The sequence below is a fragment of the Lactuca serriola genome, chromosome 6 (genome assembly GCF_051521515.1).
Source record: "Lactuca serriola cultivar US96UC23 chromosome 6, Lser_US96UC23_V15, whole genome shotgun sequence".
In the NCBI taxonomy this organism is placed as follows: domain Eukaryota; kingdom Viridiplantae; phylum Streptophyta; class Magnoliopsida; order Asterales; family Asteraceae; genus Lactuca; species Lactuca serriola.
In genome coordinates, this window is record NC_136413.1 from 14,507,303 (window position 1) to 14,529,441 (window position 22,139).

Consider the following 22,139-nt stretch of genomic DNA (forward strand, 5'->3'; position numbering starts at 1 on the left):
ACTTATACTGTGGGCTCGGGAGCATTCTAGTTACGGGCTGAGGGAGACTCATACTGTGGGCTCGTGTGTATTACAGTTTGTAGGGCTGTGGACCTGTTATGTGCTGTTCTGTTCAGTGGTGATGATATGTTATTGTTGACATGATTATGTGGACTGTATGTGTATCGGTATTTTAGGGGTAACTCACTAAGCTTTCGGGCTTACAGTTTCGGTTTATTGTTTCAAGTACACCAGGGGATCGCGGCAAGGCAAAGGCGTGATCGTACAGCTCCTCCTATTATGTTATGTTTCTGGGAAATACTCTGATAATTAATATTTTGAAAACAAAGTTGTAATGTTTTGATGAACTTGACATGTTTTAAAAAGTTTTAAATTGGTTTGAAATTTTGGATGTTACAAGTCGTGTAAGGGGTTGGCCTACGGTGCGCAACGAAGAGGAATGGGGTATTCGATCGAAAGCAAAATGTTCGCTTTTCCACACCTTTGCTTGTTTCTAGCGACGACACTCCTCCAACGTCCACCATCAACTTCCTTTTTCAACTCAGGCGATCAATTGTTGAGGGGTCATAACCTTTGTTCCCCCTGATTCCCACATATACTTCTACACTTCTATATGCGAAGGATTCATTGTTGTTGTGGCGACCTTCAACCAGGGGCGGACCTAGGGGTGGTCCACGGTGGCACTGGCAACCCCTAAAATTTCCGGCCGCAGTGGAAAATTTTTCGAAAATTTTCAAAAATTTTATTTTTTCTGCTACCGTGCAACCCCTACAATAAAATCTTGCGTCCGCCCATGCCTTCAACCACAGTAGCGACATGAAATTCATGTTGAGTAGGTAAACCCGCATACGTTCGGACCAGTTGGGAGGGATGGGGATGGATGTTGTTGCAGACTTTTACCTTCTTTTTATGTCGTCTTCTTCATGTTTGTCATCACCGGAATAGCTAATGGAAGGTCTATCCACCATCGACGGTAATTGAGGAAGATCATCGAAAAAGCTAATGGAAAGACGACTCATATAGAGACAGAAACGACGGAGATGACTTTACTGTCTTATAGACCGGACCCTTACATTTCGGAGGCTTTGTGCGAAAATCAAAATGAGACCCTATAAAAACTTGTTGGAAAATATTATTAAGTAAATTTGCAACTGCTAGATTCAAAACTCAAAATTGCTAACAAACATTTCATAAATTCACTACCATGGTATCATGTCTTCATTCATTAGTGATAAATTGAAATTTTTAATAAGAGGTTTTCAAAAAAAAAAAAGATAATAAGTCAATGAATTAGTATTTTCTAAACACCGACCTTCTAGTATTTTTAGAAGCAGATTCATCTATTACACTTTCATAATCAACATTCTCAAGACACTCGTTCTCAATTGAAATAAAAAGTCAAAGCGTTTAATCTTTCTTGAGATATGGTCAATTGCAAAAGCTTTAGTTTTGATAAGTTTCTTTTTATTGATGCAACTGTAACGTGAACAGTGAGTAGTATTTTGTATGCGAGACATGATATTGGATAAGTGTTAATCATTTTTAAGAAATACATTATTTTGTTAGTTATATTACATTTAAGGTAAATGTTTTTGTAACAATTCAAATTCGTAACATTGATGTCTGAGATATGATCATTTTTGCGACATCTTTTTAAGATTTTTCCAACTTGCCTTTAACTCACTAGTACGTAGTGACTTCAACTTTTTTGCTATGAATAAGAAACAAAAAATTTATGCATATTGTTTGTATTGTTCGAACATTCGCTTTAATAAACCAATATCTTGATCACCTATGTATACAAAATACCTTGATCACCTATGCACACAAAATAGTGAATCATGAATGATTCTTGAGGTGAAAGCTCATGTATCAGTTCTGATGACCCAATGTCACTCTTATCAAAATGTCTTTTTTAAATATTATTCTTTTATTATTTTTTCTCAACAAACACTAATTCAATTCTCAAATCAGAAGCAATATCTCTCGCACAATTCAAAGCCTTCTAAAACCCATTCTCTCAATAGTTTTTAAAAAACTCAATAAGTGCTATCATAATTTTTATTGCATCATCAATATGCATAGTATCAGATGGAAGTTGTTTGCTCAACGATGTGTCAAGGTTCAAGACAACAAAATGGTAGTTTCCGATGAGAGAGACGAGCAATACCGGCGATCCAATAGCACCATTATTAGGTTTGTTAGGGTTTGATTTGTTCTTTAAATTTTAGTGGGTTTATAAAAAATAGAACGTACCTTAGAATTTGTATTAGACATAGATTTGTATTTTTTTTTTTTGGATATACCAGTGTTGTAGAAATCGGCTTTGGCGACCGATTAATCGACACTTAATCATTTGACTGCCTTGAACCGATTACGATTAAGAAGCTTGACGGAAATTGGTCAAACTCGGGCTTGGCGGTCCTCGGCGGTTATAGGCGGGAAATACTTAAAAAATTCAAAAACTTTAATTTTCAAATATTATACCAAAAATTTTAAATTTCAAAGTTTTAAGTTTTCAAATGCTAAAATGTTACACTAAATTTTTCAAAATTTCAAGTTTTTAAAATTTAAAATTTTCGAATACTTATTTTTTTAGGATATATTAATTTTTTAAATAACTTTATTAATAATTTAGAGTCCCCGATTAATCGTCGCATAATCCGATTAATAACGTCAGTCGACCGCAAAGTTATCGTTGAACAATTTTCACAACCATAGGATATACATACTTTCCTTAGATAAATTTTAGAATTCGGGATAAGATTTTTTATTTTTATTTTTAATTTTTTTTATATTTAAAATTTGATTTGTTTTATTTTATAATTAATTACACTTATAAATTGCAACCAAATTTTACATGATGTACACCGAATCAGGATAATTTTCTTTTGTGATAATACATAAAAATATATTTTATGAAAATATCAACACTATAACTATAGTTTCACCCGTAAATTTTGTGGCATTTAAAAATCAAAAACCTCATGCGACCACACAACCTGCACATCTAAGACTGCCATTGCCGTCTTACGTCGGAGAGCAATCGGCCAAGCCGGCCATGCAGGAACATGGTTTCTTTTTCTGGTCTATTGTAAAATGTGGGCTCCACTACCAACAAAATAATCATTTACAAAATAAATTCTAAACTACAACATTTTAGTAAATAAATTATAAAGTACTAGAATTTGGTAAATAAATATCTTCTGGTTGAGAACTCCTGTTATTCCTCTTTTTTTTTTTTTTTTTTTTTTTTTTTTTTTTTTTTTTTTTTTTTTTTCATTGTAACTAGTAATTGTTGTAGGTTAAATGGATTGAAAAACTAATCAATAAATATAATTAATAAGTTATTGTTATATGATTGATGATTGGACAAGTCTTATTTTGTATTACAAAAATTAGAAAAAAAAAATGTAATGTATTCAACTGTTACAAAATTTAAAAATAATTAAATACCCATTATAGCATATTAGATGTGTGTCCGTGATTGGACAAGTCTTATGTTGCAAAACGGCGATGATAAATAACTTTTTTAGCGAATTATTTCTTACGAGAAATAATTATTAGATTTTATTATTAGTTATTATGTAATAAGAAATTATCATTTTTAAATAAAATATTTATTTTGATACCTTATGTTTATATTATTGATGTAATTTAATTAATATTTGTATTTAGTTTAAGAAATATAATTTAATTTATATATATGACTTTAATATTTAAAAAAATTTATTTTGCTTCAAATTGAATTTCTTAATTACTTTTCTTAATTCAAATCTTTAAACTTTTGGTAAATATTAATAATTTATTTATGCATATTTGATTTGAACAAAAACCTTTGTAACTTATACCTCTTAAAATTCAAGATATGAACAATATGCTTTATAAAAACTCCAACCTGTTATTCCTGACTTTTTTTTTTTATTATAACTAGTAATTGTTGCAGGTTAAATGGATTGAAAAACTAATCAAATAATTATAATTAATAAGTTATTGTTATACGATTAATGATTGGACAAGTCTTATTTTGTATTACAAAAATTAGAAAAAAAAGGTAATGAATTCTACTGTTACAAAATTTAAAAATAATTAAATACCCATTATAGCATATGTAAGAAACACTGTTACTAAACTAAAACATTGTAGAATATATTGTTAGCACCTAAAGTTACATTCCAGTCAAATATCGTTGAACCCCTACATAATATAATGCCTTTCTGTCAATAAAAACTAAAAAGGAACGTCCTTGAACTTGACACGACTTTAGTTTATTGAACATAAAAACGTTAAAATCCGTTAAATAAGAAAAAAAATGTATACAGCTTCAAAATTATCATTTGACCAATTATATAGAGTCATAAAATCACATTTTTTTTTACGATAATAGATAAGAAGGGGAAGTCGGCACAATGCTGGAACCATAGTACGTATAATAACATATACCATTGTTGATTTAAAACTTTATATTGTTAATGGCCATTGTTTTTTATATTATCTGCATAAACAAATACGTAAGATACAAATTATCACTATAAAAATTGTTGTGGCTACACATGGAATGGGCCAAAAAGAAGGCATCAATGTTCACTGACAATGGGCTCTTTTGACATTTTCTATTTTCTAAATTGCACACAACATTTTGCTTTATTATACATGTCACGATTTTGTCTTTGGCTTTCTACTAGGTGATAATGGCGAAATTACTCCAAGAACTACCTCTTATCAGTAAGTTTATGAGTATAATAGTCATTTTTGTTAACTATTGATACATAGGTTTTCTTCATAATTATAACAATAAAAAAGATAATGATATTCCTTGTTTCTCTTATATTTTATTGACATATGATTTCTCATTCGATATTCGTTGCTCTTTTAAGTACTATTGCATCTCTAGATCACCAGTCGCTACCTCCAAGTATGCCAAACTCCCACACTTGCTACATCTCCTGATTAGTTTTCAACAACTATAAGATAATAAAAATATAGATATTGGTTTACAAGTTTCTTTTAATTTTCATATCCATTGAAGCAGGATGTAAATAAGATATTTATATTTATCAGATAAAAAATTTAATATATTTTTAGACAAAATGGACACGTATTATGGATTTGTAGATTATGATGTATGGCACAAAAAATCCCAAAGTTATCACCAGGGAGGCAACCCACATTACTTGGACTCACTTGAACATATACATAAATTCGAAAGTATTACGTGTCTTAAGTTTCTCAAACTTGGGCCTCATAGAAAAGGGCCTAGTTATCTCAAACAATGTCTTCGTGAAATGAGTTCATCATCATTTAAAATAGGAACTTGAAAGATGCACACTTGCACCTAGAAGTGCACAAATAATGGTTTCGGTTTTTTAAAATCTGTTCCGAAAAGAAATGATTTTGTACACCTATTTCGAATTTTTTATTATAATATATTGTTTCGGTTTTTTAAAATGAAATTACGTTGAAATTTTGTTTTTTTTTTTTTCGGTAAAAGGTCAGGTTCAGTTTGTTTTTTTTAGAAATATCCAGGAAAAAACCGGTTATAAATAAAAGAAAAACTTATTTCTAACCAGACGATTCATTTTTAGTTGAACCGATTCGGTTTTTTAGACAAGTTAAAAAAACGGTTTATCTTGTGCTCCTATGAATAACTAGACTCTTTACTTATGGAGCCTAATTGGCTTTCAATCCATAATTCATAAGAATTAGGATATGCTAAAATCAGATGCTTTTTTTTTTTTTTAATCCAATTAAAATAAATATGTTTGCTTTCTATACCCTTATCATGATTTTTTCTCTTCAACTAAAAAGAAAGATATAAAAATCAAAATGCATTGCTCATAAGTGGATGAATTAAAAACATAAATAAAAATATTGCTTCCTGAAATCCTTGAAACATGCTTAGAATTAATGCCATACATACAACACAGAAAACAATACGATGGACTAGAAAGTATAGTAAGATATAGGGATGACCATCCGGACACTCAGACCGGATCCCACCTCGACCTGCTATGTCTCAATACATCCGATCCAAGGTCCACCAATTATTGCAAAACATGTCCGGTCCAAAAATCGGTCTGACCCAAATGCTCAGTTTTATGTTTAAAAACTGAGAACCGATCCTGGACATGGATATGACCTGGTCAGGAGCGGAGCTAAGATTTTGGGATAACGGAGACTTATATCTTAATAAAAATTCAAAATATTTTTATATCAAAATATCATAATAGAGTTTGTAAAATTAATAAGAAAAAATCGTGTGTGTATATATATATATATATATATATATATATATATATATATATATATATATATATATATATATATATCGATTTTATTAGTATCACTAATTGGATATAATTGTGTGTAATACAAAAGAATCGATGGGATGCTTGTTCTTTTATTCATGATTTACCCTATAATGATAATAAACTAAATTATCAATAATAATTAAATTATTATTTACAAGTTACAAAAAATAATATATGTAATAAGAATTAAAATTTATTTAAAGTATTGAAATCTTGTAGATGTAACTATGAATCCAAAAACAGTTTCTTAAAATATAACGTTGGACAATCTTCTTTAATCGTCAATTATAAAATCTATTTGCAAACAAATGATAGTGACGAATTAAAATAAATATGTATATAATCAATGACCAATTAAAATATAAGAAATAAGGATGGAGGCAATGATCTTTAAGACACACGTGTACAATTCTCACAGTCATTTTTATTTATATATGATAATCATTTATTTTTTAATAATTGGGAGGGGTTCATTATTAATAAGTAATAGATATGGGCTCATTTTATACATAATATATCAGAACTTTCAAAGAGATCAAGGGGGAAAAGCATCCGGCAGCCCCCTTATTCTCTCTCTCTCTCTCTCTCTCTCTGTGTGTGTGTGTGTGTGTATGTATATATATATATATATATATATATATATATATATATATATATATATATATATGGAGAATTTCCTATATGCCCCTCTTAAACTTCAAAATATCATATTTGTCTAGCTTAATTTCTCAATATCATATTTACCCTTCAAAAACCTTCAAAATATCATATTTGTCTAAATCCTTTTTATAATGTTTTTAGTATTTTGCAATCATTTTTTATACCTTAAAATTATTATAATAATTAAAAAATTTAACCATATTATCCTTACGTCTATGATAGTGAAATGTAAACTTCTAAATTGTTGGAATGTCGTCCTCTTAACAAACAAAAAGATTCATCTTCAACCTTCTCTATGAATGTATATTTTGATTGTTTATTTTTTGTTGTTATTGATTATTATCATGTTGTAGATAGATGATATTTTAGATATTACAATTGACAGTTTGATGTTTAAAAAGTATATATACAATATTTTGATATTTAAGAAGGGCATATATGATATTATGATGTTTAAAAAGGACATATATGATATTTTGAAATTTTATGAAGAGTAAATATGATATTTTGATATTTAAGAAGGATATATATGAAATTCTCTCATATATATATATATATATATATATATATATATATATATATACACACACACACACACACACACACACGTTTTTGAGAACCACTAAAGGTTAAGAACACTAAGAACCATTTTTAACTTATAATTAAGAATATTTATTATTTCTCAAATATACGTTTTTGAAGCTTAAAAGAGTATTTTGGTCACATTTCATCGGATATCTATTTTACACATTATCACTACTTTTTGATAAGACACAAATCTTCCCTCATCCCCCCTCTCTCTCTCTCTCTCTCGTCTACCACCGTTATTTGCACTACCAGCATTACCGACAACCTTTTCCGCCAAAAAAACCACCGCCGCTAGTAGACCGCCACCATGAAATCTATAACCTTCAACCTTCAGATTTGTCATCATTGTCGAGCCACCACATGTTGTCACCGTTGTCTATCTCGCCACCTCCAGATGACATCTGAAAAAATCCACTTTGCTTCACCGGAAGCACCACACTCCAGATCTTCGACGTTTGAATCCGACAGAGCACTAGAAAACCTTTTTGATATGCTTCAACAGAATAGATCTGATAGAGCATGAAGTTTTTCATCGTCTTCAGATGATCAACAATGTTCAAATCCGTTTCTTACTTCAAACGACCACGATTTAATTGTCTACGACTACATATCAGTATATATGTATCAGATCTGATGGATTTGCGATCTAAAACCGACGAACACCACCACCACCCTTATCCGTCACCATAGTTGCAGCCTCTTTGCTCCGGTGAAACATGAAGAGCTTGTCTACACCTCTTTCTCTGTGATCTCAGGTGAAAAACAAGTAAATCTACATCAGATCTAACGTGTTTTTGAGCTCTAACACCGACGAACACCACTGACGCCTTCAATCTCCACCACCTCTGTCACTTGTCACTCAAGTGAAACTCCGTCAGGTAGCCTTCAACTCTTTTTATGATATTCGGTGATGTACCATCAAATCTGCATCAGATCTGATGTGTTTGATGTATTTCAGATGTAGATCTAGTGGTTATTATGCACTTGAAGGTGGCCACATATCAGATTTGTTGTACCTTCTCCTCCTATTCTTTGTGTATTTTTTCTTTGGTTGGATCTCTGATAATAATGTTTAGATAGAAAAAAGTTCTTAAATCAGATGCACAAAAGGTGTTTAATGAAATGCCTTAATAAAAAGAAATATCTTTTAAGTTGTGAATGAGTATTTGAACTAGTATATTAAGTTGTGAATAGATTTATGAACCGGTCTTTTTAAGTTATGAATGAGTATATCTGAAGTAGTATTTTAAATTCTAAATTATAATCAAATTAGTATATTAAATCGTGATTTTTTTTTAAAAATCCAAATATGATTTTTGGAGCTTGCTAAAGTATAATAGCTATACATTTGATGGTGTTAAGAGCAAACAAAACGATAAATAGTATATATTAACAAGCTTTTTATTTTCTAATATTATGACTTGAACTTTTTGCTTAAGTCTTTTTATTTTCTAATGTTATTTTTTTGCTCGTCATTCAAAAAAAAGTAATATTAAAAAATAATAATTTTTTAATTTTTCATATTGTTTTATCCCTTGAATCTATGAGGCTTTAAAAAAAATTGGTTTTACTATACAAAAAGATTTAGCAGCGCAACTTGTTACTCGTTTGCAATTTCATTCATTGTATATTGATAACTAAGTTAAATTATATAATGTATAATCCACCATTGACATTGAAATAAATATCCAATCATAATTCATTTTGTTTTATTTTTTTATTTATCTATTTTTTGTATAAAAATTTTGAAAATAATATTTAAAAAATTCAAAATTTTGTAGTTAATTTTTAATTTTAGAATAGCTTTTGTTAACACCCGAAAATGATAGGTTAGGAATGCGTCTTCATGTCTCAAAAAATTTGCTTGTCTCATTTAAAATATTAATTTGTAACTTTCATAACTTTTCATCATATGATATTTAATGGGTTGGTTAATTGAATATTTTTACTATATATCTTTTACAACCGTTTAACTTATCCTAACTAATTCATCACTTAATAGATAAAATTTTCCCATATAAAAACATTATTTTCATGATAGTTTACTTGTACTTATTTTTTCTACTTTTTTGTTTTATATAGAGTCTATGAAAATTAAAAAGAAGGTAAACATATAGAGATTTACAAAGCAAAAAAGATTACAAATAACTTAACATAGTATACATATAAGTGTGTGGTTTATTTATGTGTTTAACCTTCCGTACTAATATCTAAATATAATAGTGTGTTTTTTATTCTTTCCACACCTATTCCTTTTTTTTTTTAAATTTTTACGAAAAAGTTTATGATTGTGCACTTAGAGCCAAAATAAAAGGATCATATATTTTCAATTAATTTGTTATAATTTGTGGATGTAAGATTATAGTATATTTTTGTTGTATAGAACATATTTGTTATTTATTTAATTTTATAAGCACATTAATAGTTTTCGTGTAAAGATAGAACTTCATTAACGTTTTGATTTTTCATAATATTATGATAATCACCGACAATATAAAGTTATATATTTTTATTTTTCTAGCATCCGAAATTTTCTTTCCGTCGATTATACTTAACTAAATTATGTCATACTTCAAGAAATAGTGTTTATATGTAATAATAAAATAAGTTATATGGTATTCTAAATTCTAAGGTTGTAGAAATCGGGATTAATCATTTTGGCATTCTTCAACTGTGGGTGCTTGATGGAAATTATGGATTAATCGGCTTTGAAGGAATTAATCGGTGAACAAAAGTCAACAAAAGTAAAAAAAAAAAAATCAAAAAATCATTTTTTTTACTCCAAAATTTTCATATATTCAAAATTTCAAATATTATACCAAAATGTTCGTATTTTCGTATTTTCAAAATTTTAAATTACAAATTTTCTTATTTTATAATTTTGAAGTACTTTTTTTTCTTAAGATATATAAATCTTTGATTAATTTTAATATTTTATTTGTAATCTATAGTCTCTGATTAATCTCTGCCAAGACCGACTAATCTTTTAACCTCAGTCGACCGTTAAGCTACCGTCGAACGATTTTTACAATCTTGCTAAATTCATATGAAAATATATGAGAGTTTAACAAAAGAAAAAAAAAATGTTTGTTGGAATGTTGTAAATAATTTTTCATATGTATACGAATCATAAAATAGATTATTTGTAATTTGAATGGTTAAAAAATGTTTTCTTATGCAAATGAAAAATGTTTAAAGACTTGCATCTAAAATAAATTAACAATAACAATATATTTAAATTTCTATTAAATTATAAATATATAAAAGTAATAATCGTGTTAATATGAAAATGATTGTTTATATTTGATATACAGATACACACATGTACATATCTAAACACACACACACACACACACATATATATATATCTATATATATATATATATATATATATATATATATATATATATATATATATATATATAATCAAAAAAATTGAATAAATAAATAATTTTTTTAAATGAATTGAGTCTAGTATATATAATATTAAATTAAAAATTATACAAAACATTTATTTGAGCTTCTTACAATAAAGGTAATCGAAATCATATTTCAATATAAATATTATATTAGTATATTTTTTAACTTCAAACCTTATAAAAAAGTTTCTTTTTTATATTAGATATATATAACAATATATATATATATATATATATATATATATATATATATATATATATATATATATATATATATATATATATATATAACTGTTTATATTTTGATAACCTAATATTCTTTTGCAAAAATCGAGGTGGTATTATATGTATATATGAATGTGTTTAGCAAACTAACTAGTAACGGGTAACATGTAGCAGATAGCTGATAGATGGTAGCTTTGTTAAACGCTATGTGTGATAACTTTCAGATTTGAAATGTTTTATTTAAAGTAAACACTGAAAACTTATAATGTCAAACAAAAGTTTTATCAAATACCAGAAGCAAAAAATTCTCAGACGTTACGTACTAAACACATGTATAGGTGTATGTTTATGAGAATAGGATTGCATCACATGGGTGTTGTCCAAAAGAAAAATAGTGATGTTTTATTTGACAACCAATAAATTTGATGGCCCATGTTTGGTGATCTCTTTGGTTGTCATTCTCTATAATTCATTTCACTCGCTATCATATCATATCTTGCATCTTAATCATTAAATGCCACATTTTTTATTTTTATTTTCTTTGTAAATTATGTCTAACTTCTTGTTACGTTGTTTATAGTACATCTAATGTTCGATTAGTACGGTTGAATTATTTATGAATTTCGAGTTTTTAGAGTAAAGTTAACAACAATAAAAATGTTACAGAAAGATCATAATCATATCCCAAAGCTGAATTAAGACTAGTCTTTGACATGTTATCTCTTTTTTTTCTGTGTTACCCTCAGTAATTCGTTCTTCCTTGCTTTGTTTCATGTTCATCTCAACCTTTAGCTATGAATCTGTCATACATGTTTTTGTAATACAAAGCATATGAAATTAAAAATAATATTAATCAAATTCTTTAAAGTAAGTTTAGTAATATAATGGGGGTAAATATAAAATGGAGTTGGAAGTTGAGATTGACCAGCCAATTATTTTTTTCAATATGATCATTAAATTTTATGTATCTTATATTAAAAGCTTTGTAGTGATTTTATAGAATTATGACCGGCTATGGCCGATTTGATCGAGATTTTTTGTCCACCACGACAGTAGACATTGACATAATCTATCAACCTTCATGGTTATATGTTATCCATATTATTTTCATATATCTTTATTTTCGTGTACAATTTTAAATATCATTTTATAGTCACATTGAAAGTATCAATAAGATTGCAACCAAAACACTTTTTTGAAGAGATGAATTAAGGTTTGTTGGGGAAAATTAGGGACCGTAAGTAATTTATACATCAACAGTCAAAATAAGTTAAAAATGTCAATAATATGTACCAGAAAGATAAACTGAGAGAGCACTAAACCCTAGGCGACGACACTAACTTTCTGTGTTGAGCTTTGACTTGGATATTTCCGTCGTCAATTCTTCTCGTCAATTGGTGGTATTCCTTCATCTCTGATTGGGGATGGGGGATTGGGAATTAGGTGTTGTGGATCTTTTTAATTCATTACTTTTGTGGCCTTAATGTCACAGTGATGGTGCAACGTGATGATGGAGAGTAGAACACACTTTGGCGGCATCATGATGAGTATCAGAATAGGAAAAAGGGATAGTAACACGAATTAAATCCGGATTAATTATAATTAATTAAAAACTAGTTTCTAATTATTTAATCACCACATAAATAATTAATAAAATATTTGTATCTCTCTTATAACATTAAAATACTATTTGGTTCATTAAGGGAAACCCAAAAAGCACCCTGTTATTAATAGACAGTCTCGTTAATTTAGTTATGACATTGCCTACCAATCCAACAGTCTCCCACTTCGAAAAGTCATCAACTACAGTTAAGGGTGGCAAATCGGGCCATCGTGTCGTGTTTTTGTCTGACACGACACGACACGACAATGTTTTATGTAACACGAACACGACACGACACGACACGATCTCGAGTTTTTTTTGAACTAACACGAAAACAAACTTATTAAAAAATGACAAACACGACACGACACGACAAAGATAACATGAAATAACAATTAATGTATTTAATTAATATTTACTCATACATAACACGAAAAACATGACCAACACGAAAAACACGACAAAAAATGTTAAATCGTGTCAATTTCGTGTCAAATTTTGAACACGACACGACGTTGTGTTTTTACACCTGGCACGAACACGACACGAACACGAATTCAAATTTCAATTTTGTCTCAATTTCATGTCGTGTCGTGTCATCAATTGTCACCCCTAACTACAGTTGATCACAAGGCTCCCACTTAATCAGCAAAGCGTGCTTCCTTAGCAACTGCCGAACTCTGAATCATATTCATAGAGACAACCCTTAGATAAGTGATCAACTATTTCTTTGTTCTACAAGATATCGAATGGAAATGAGACATGGATATGAATCAATTCCATGGTACAGGATTATGTTTATGTTTTTCGATTTATGATGACCTTATTAGACTCACGAAATTAAACACATCAATCCAGTTCAGGTTGAGCCCAACATTATAATGTCAACATCAAATCACCAAAGGGCCCAATGCATAACATAATTATAAATTATAACTTATGCTTCTAAACTTGAAAAATATAAGATATTATCATCTTAGAATTACTTGTGGTTGAATCCATGAAGTAATATCTAAGGGCAGATTTTCCAATACTTAAAATCTCCATTTAAGCACTCATGAGTGTCACTTGCAATCTCTATGCTATGTCTAATCACCATGGATAATCTACGAAAACCCCATGATAGTCTTAAAGCACTACTTACTCCCAATAATATGACTGATTGTGGATGTTTTAAGTAACTTAATACTTAGGAAGTGGATTCTAAACATGCAAAAGGAGAACATAATGATAATCTAATGAAATGACTAATCTCAAATCATTTTCAAATCAAATGCTTAATGACTAAGTCTTACTATCAGACTTGGTCAGTGATATTGACTTAACGAATAGATCAGTAAGATTTTCTTTTGATATGATTCTATCGACTATGATGTCTTTACATTCGAACAACTATCAAATATGATGGAACTTAATGAGTATATGTTATGTGAGCTTGCATGACTTGGGATCCATACACAAAGCAAGTTCACCTTTGCAATCACAAACAACCATCAAAAGTACCATCAATGACTGAATTACTATGATGTCACTAATGAATCTCTTTTAGTCATATAGTTTCTTTTTCAGTCTAACCAACTACAATACACTCTAAGTTTATCTATTATGATGTATTACTTAATACTCTTCCAAGCTAATACCTTACCATTCAGTAAAAGTACGAATCCCGATCACGAAAGAAATCGTCTTTATAAGTGTGGAACCTAGAAACAGTGTAACATTTACATTGATATTTTCCATACTAAAAAAATCCTCTCCTTTGTCCTCCAAGGACACTAAGGAATATACTTTGATTTTGATTCGTAGATTCTTGCAAATTTGATTTGATATGTGAAAGATCATGTATGCCCAAGAGTCATTATAAAATGATATTGCTAATGATATTTGATCCTATAGGGTCACATCTTCTAGTAAGTTGCCACTAATTTATTATTTATTAATATAATTTGATTATTAATAAATATTATCAACATTTGTATTTAATTGAAAAAACCTTTGTTTGGGAAATAATATTTTACCAACATATTAGGAATTTGTATTTCTAGGAAATAATAATGATAAAGGGAACAAAAAAAACTAACTTAGTATCGTATGGTATGATTATTAATGTTGTGTACAACTTTTTTGGTCACCTTGAGTAACCATCAAGTTGATATGTTACTATTTAGTTACTATGTGGAGTAAAGCACACAACATAATTATCTTGCCTCTTTACTAGATCTTACTTTTGAGGCTTGTTATAGGTGGTGTTTTGTGATTATTTTACTCATGCATGCTTGTCCTTTAAGGCCATGCTTTAACCAACTAGATGGTATGGCCCCCTCTTGCTTTTGTATAATTATTTAAGCTAGTGTATGGAGTCATTTGGGGTTAGTTTTTTAAACAATTCTTCTTCTCTTTTACTCTCTAAAATCTGAAAATGTGAAAGGGTCTTTCCCTCTCATGTCTTGCTTTCTTTTTGCATGTTCTTGGTTTATAAAGTTGCTTCTCTTTAAGCACTTATGTGGTATAAGTCTTAAAGCTTAAGAACAACTTTATACAAACGAAAACTAGCATATTTTGGTGGTTTTATCTTGTCTTTGGTGGATACTTCTAGAGAGCTCTTATTTTAGAGCTTAATGCCACACTTCATCAACTTATAATCTCCCACGAGAATCAAAGTCTTAAAAGGTTGTAACACTTAACTTTCTGGTTGTTTTAATCTTTCTAAGTTCTTGCAAAATGGTCCTTGGTGGGTTAAAATGGTTTTCTTTTATTCAATTATAGAATGCTTCCGTTGTTAATTACGTTAATTTTATCACTACAATTGGACTATTTTTGAATAAAATCCCAATAGGTAAAAAACATACTATAAATAGAACATAGCCTGTATTACATTCCTCACACCTTTCCAACTTCTCTCTACTTTGCTCTGGAAATTTATCTTGATTTCCTCTAGATTCTAAAAGTTTTTGCGGAGCCCTGAGTAGTCGAATATATAAAAGTTTTTGGGTCGAAGTTATGCATGCGTACTATCTGGGCTTTTGTCAGAAATCTTGGTAAGTTAAATTAGGCTTATCATATTTCAAGTATCGCTTATATTTATAGTCATAGTCGTTAGTATGAATCTATAAATAAGATTTATCTGTGATTTCGGTCATTATACTAGTTGATCTACTTATGAGTTGATGTATAGTCTAGATTTAGTGAGGTGTTTAATGTAGAATTTCCAAATAGTATACTTTGTATACCAAACAAACCCTACCTCCGATATGATTTTACTTGGTTGCTCCTTATCAACTATAGATGAGTATTCATTGGGATTACTGAAGAATCTAGACTATCAATAGTCATAATAATATAAGACTAAAATGTTGTGTGACAACCCGTAAATTTCTATCTTGTAAAGTCAATCCAATCAATCAAAAGTCAGACTTGTTTCTATCGCCTTTTAGCATTATTAAGGGTCATTTTAATGAGTTTTAAGCCTATTACACTTAAGGATTGAGTGTTTTGAAGTATTAGCTCGAGATCAGAAGGTTGCACCTGAACCAGAAAACCCAACACATGAGGTTCACGGCCGTAAACCCTGTTCACGGCCATGAACACTCTCCTATCCATGAACCCCTCTTCATATGTATGAACTTCCTTCATTATTTCTTTTATTTCTCACATCTTCAAGTCAAGAACTCTAAAAACTCTCTCAAGTATCATCAAGAACACTATTCTTTCTCTTCAAAATCGTAATTGATTCATCCCTTGTTACTTGATATCCTTCTTATACAAGTGAAACCCTTTGATTTCATTCTTGAATTCAAAACTTTTGGTTTATATCTTCAAATCACCATCTTTTTTCACCAAGAACATACACTTGTTCTTTGTTTTGTGAACACCCTAAAAGCTTCCAAATTGTAAGTAGCTCTTTCATCTACTTGATGTCCATTAGGAGCTCTTGATTTCCACCCACGAAACGACCACTTTGTGCAATATCTTCAAGAGTTTATTACCATAAACCCTTCATAGGATCATGATATGGTTGTGAACCCTTCATCCATGGTCGTAAACCCTTCTTAAGGCTAAGCTTGGGCCGTAAACCCTTCAAGCATCCTTGGCCATGAACACTTCTTGGCCGTAAACACTTCCTTGTGTGGCCGTGAAATCCTATCATACAATCATATGTGATTGTAACACTTCATTTCAAGTGTTTCCTAGTCCCTAAGGTTGTTCCCTTTCGTGATTAGTTGTTATATACACTAATTGTATACATATATGTATCAATTGATGTCAGTTATGACTCGTTTGTGCCTCATGACTTCATTCGTGGAACTTCTCATCCTTACTCGAATCTTCAAGTTGAATCACCCACATAAGGTGAGTTCATACCCCTATAATCAATCTTGTAAATGATTTAAATGATTTTAAGGGGGGAATACAAGTTGAGCACAATGTTATTGTGTAAATGTTTATCTGTGATAACAATCACATTGAAGGATTTCTTATGCTTTTATAAGTGATCAAATCAATTCAAAAACTCTTTTAAGTTATGTTACTTTGTTGTTTATAAAATTATGTTTTTAAGGTACAATCATAACTCAGTAGATAATCGAGTCTCTTCTACAAATCAGGGATAGTACAAAACAAACATACTAGTAAACTATAATAGGTATAGTTTAGGGGTTCAGAACATACTATAACTAGAATAGGGAGGAACATACTAAAACAAGAACAGGAAGGAACATACGATAACAAGAACAAGATAACAATAATGTGAAACCACTACTTCACGACATAGCAATATACTTGTTTATGTTGCGTTTTGTAACTAGAGTCTCCTGAGGGGAGCGTACATGTGTGTATAGATCAATACGGGACTGACAATCCCACATCCTAACTGTTCTCTAAAGTTTGGCCGGCAGGCCAAGGGGTGACAAATGTCACACCAATTTCGACGCCAGCAGGTCGTCGTGTTAAACACTCGTCAATCAGCATGGTTATCACCACCTCATATTTTAACCTTAATTAACAAACTGGTTTTAAGGTAGTTAGTGTTTAGTAGTTACTTTATACAACATTACTGTACACTTTCATTTTCCCATTACATTCATATAGTGATCTTCTCACATAAAAGGTAATGTAAACTATTTTCTAGTAAAGATAGTCTTAAACTTGGGAAACTTACATCATTACAAAAGACAGACAAAACAGTCAAGTCTTAGTACATTCAGTTAGAAGGGGGCCTATAATGCTAACTTTATGATTCCTCGATAGATACATCAGGGATATATATTAATCGGGTATGCCAGACAGTAGAATGTGTACTTTCCGCTCCATTCCATGTTCCTTGTTTGGTTGTAGGCTTAGAGAAGATTCACCCAGTCTACTATCTATTCAATCTTAGCTATATATATATATATATATATATATATATATATATATATATATATATATATATATATATATCCCGTATACACCAAGTAATCATAAGGAGTATCAGGTATGGGTCAGGTCATAGCATACAAATTCAATATACCATTTTCTAGTACAAAAACGTACTTTTTGGATAAAACATTAAGTAAGAGAAACTAGAAACTTATCTGTAAAAGGTATGATACGCATTATTAAACCAGTATAACTTAAATGACTTTTTTTTGGTTAATTCTATAATACCTTAGTTTATACATCATGGTTATATATAATTAATATCCGATAGGAAGTTAGATGTGTGCTTTCCGACTTACTTCCTGTTCCTTGTTTGGTTGTGGGCTTAGGGCAGATTCACAAATTTAACTGTTCGTTCGATATTAGATTATATATATGTGACAACCTGAAATTTCCATTTGTACGAACCTCATCTATTCAATAGAAGCTAGTTCAGTTTCAGTGATTTTCAAGCTTTTCCGAACAAGTTTGTGTACATTAGGGTTATGTTTTAGATGATATCAGGAGAGTGGATACTCCTGGTTTTGTGAAACTTGGGCATTTCAAGTTTCATAATGTTACAGTCCAACATCAGGAATAAAAATATTTTCTGCCAATATATTCCAGGACTATAAATAATTTTCTGAATTAAATTAATTCATTATTCACAATTCCAAATAGAGAAAAGCCATATTCTCTCTGACGGATCTTCGGGTTTTCATCCCATATTGTGAGTTCATACCCCTTGAATCAACCTTTGAAATGATTTTAAGTGTTTTTAAATACTTTATGGGGGGGGGGGGGAATACAAGTCAAATACTTATAGTTATTGCTTCAATCACATGTGATTGCATTTAATCACATGTGATTAATAACTGGGAAAACAACGATTTTCACCACTGTTCAAACTGTTTTTCAAACTGCTTTACTATTGAAATGTTTTACAAACTGTTTTACTATCCAAATTTACTTATAAACTGTGATTCAAACAAATGCTTCTTATACTTAAACTGTTTTATCAACTTATGCCTTCAAAATGTTTTATAGTTCGACATCAAGTCGATCTTCTCTTGAAATTATATTTCTGCTTCAAATGTTTTATGAAAACTTATTTATGCTCTTATATATCCAATTGCATGCCCATATATGTATAGATATATAAATAATGTTCAAAGGGCTTAGGAAGGCCATCCGCCCTATTTCCTTTTCCTCGATTTGGATGTGGTCTGGTGGGATTTCGGGTGACCATCCGAAGGTCGTTTCCATATTACTTATATATCATGTATACATGTATAGACATAAAAGTACTTCCATATTCATACTCATCAGTACATCATTAGCTGGTTACCATCGGGGTAACGCAGGATCATACATATACTAGAAACAAGTACATATACAGATATACTAGAAACAATACATATACAGATATACTAGAAACAAGTACATATACAGATATACTAGAAACAATACATATACAGATATACTAGAAACAAGTACATATACAGATATACTAGAAACAATACATATACAGATATACTAGAAACAAGTACATATACAGATATACTAAAAACAATACATATACAGATATACTAGAAACAAGTACATAAACAGATATACGAGAAACATTACATATACATGAATACTTAACAATTGTGATCCACTGTATCGGGCATGCCTTAAATGTCATGGCCCGAGTTGTAGCCAGAATTCTCTTGGAGGGAGAGCGTGAGTTTGCGTATAGATCTATACTGGATTGACTATCCTACACCTTGCTGCTAGCTACAGCCGGACCTGCAGGTCTGCGGGTGCCAAACGTCATTTCTTTATTACGACCATTCATTATGTCGTTGATTACCAGTCGATAGCATGGTGCAATTTATCACAATATACCTTAATATAAATCCGGTTTAAGGTAATAGTATTTAGTACAGCAGTAGTTTTATTATACAAAGCTACAGTACTACAATGATTTACCCATTACATAATTTAGTGATAACCTCACTTAAGCATTTATGTACAAACTATATTTTTAAACAAATGATAGTTATACTTGGGTAATCACACACTTTTACAACATAAAAGTTTACAAAACAGTTTAGCCTTGGTAGAAGGCTACTTTTATAGAAAATATAGGATTTTCTGAGAGATTCAAACTCTTACAAACACTTTCAAACATTTACTTACATTTTCACAAACTTATACATTGAGACAGGTTCAAACGTTTTTACAAGAAACATTGACACTAAAATACTTATGAACTCACCAGCTTAATGCTGATAAACTCTTTCAAAATAACTTGTATCCTCAGGTCATCAGTAGACAGGTACCGAGGCCAGCTTTTGAGAAGATGGAGTGCATTCAAGACTCATCTCATATTATTTTGTGTTTCATTATTTTTGGTGTCTATAACTGTACAAAACACACTTGTATTAAAATTATATATTTAATGCAATGGATAATGTTGTTTGCTTATTTACATTTACTGTGTTGTGATACTGTACATGACGTCCTCCGCCCCAGAACGTTTCCGCCGTTCTTGGTTTTGGGGTGTGACAATATAGCTGGTATACTAAGTGATTATAGAAGGAACTATTGTGGTTACCATTTTTACTAAAGTAAATATATGATTTTCTTAAAGAATGTTTTCATCAAATATAAAGAACTATTACAATTAACCCCGTAAGTACCAAATGAATACGCCAGAGTTATATAAAATGAAGATCTAACAAACAATGGGATGCGTGCTTTCCGCCTTACTTCCTGTTCCTTGTTTGATTGTGGGCTTAGGGCAGATTCACACAATCGATTGTTTGTTTACTCTGGATTGTATATAACTTGTATCCATTTAGTACTCATGGAAGGAATTGTAGAGTCATTTTACTTATCATTCACCCAATCAGAAAATATAGGATTTTATGGAGGAACAGGCGAACTTTTCTAAAGAACTTACAACTTACTTTTCATCACTTAAATACTTGTGAACTCACCAGCTTAAATGATGATCCATTCTTTCAAAATAACTTGTATTCTCAGGGAACTAGTGGACAGGTACGCGCACTGGGATTCAGAAGATGGAGTATAGTAGCTTTATGTCTTGTTTTGTTATTTACTTTTGAGAGCCAACATTTTTGTGAATCACATATTTTGTAAACACTTTAATATTAATACAATGGTTCTTTGTTACTTTGATTACTATGATGCATGTGTTGTGATACTACATATAACGTCCTCCGCCCCCGAACGTTTCCGCCGTTCCGGTTTGGGGGTGTGACATGTTGTGATATTTGTACTTAGTTCATATCAAAGGAAAAGCAAAAGCATTGGGCAGAGCTCTGCCTAAATCACAAGTCATCTACTTTAACAAGTGAGTGTATAGTCCATTTCATAAACACGATTTTAATAGAAGTATCAACTAAAGTGTTAAATATCAGCGGAAAGTTATATGTGAAATATATGTTTATTGCATGGAATATGTTTTAGATGTATATTGATGATATACTATGTACGGACCATATACGGTTCTATATGTGTTAAGATACATATATGATATTATTACATGATAATAATTTTAGAAGTATTATTAGCGAGAAAGATAAAAATGTATTAATACATAAATGCTATGTTTTAAATATATACACTAAATTAGGATTTTGTTGCCTAAACAAAGTTGGTGTTGGAAGTTAAATTATAAGCCTTATTGTCTTTCCTATTAATGAGATAAGACTTACATAGGATGCTTAGTTCGAGTTATACAATGTATTGTAAAAGTAATATACAAGCAGGAAAATTTGTGTTAATCACATGAATTGTAATCTAGTCTAGTTTCTAAACTTAGACTTGTAACGGAGGCTTAGTTCAATTAAGTTTCGATAGCGGGTAGTGTCACTATGAGAATGTGTGTAAGATAGGAACATAGAATAGTGTTATGTTCCATGA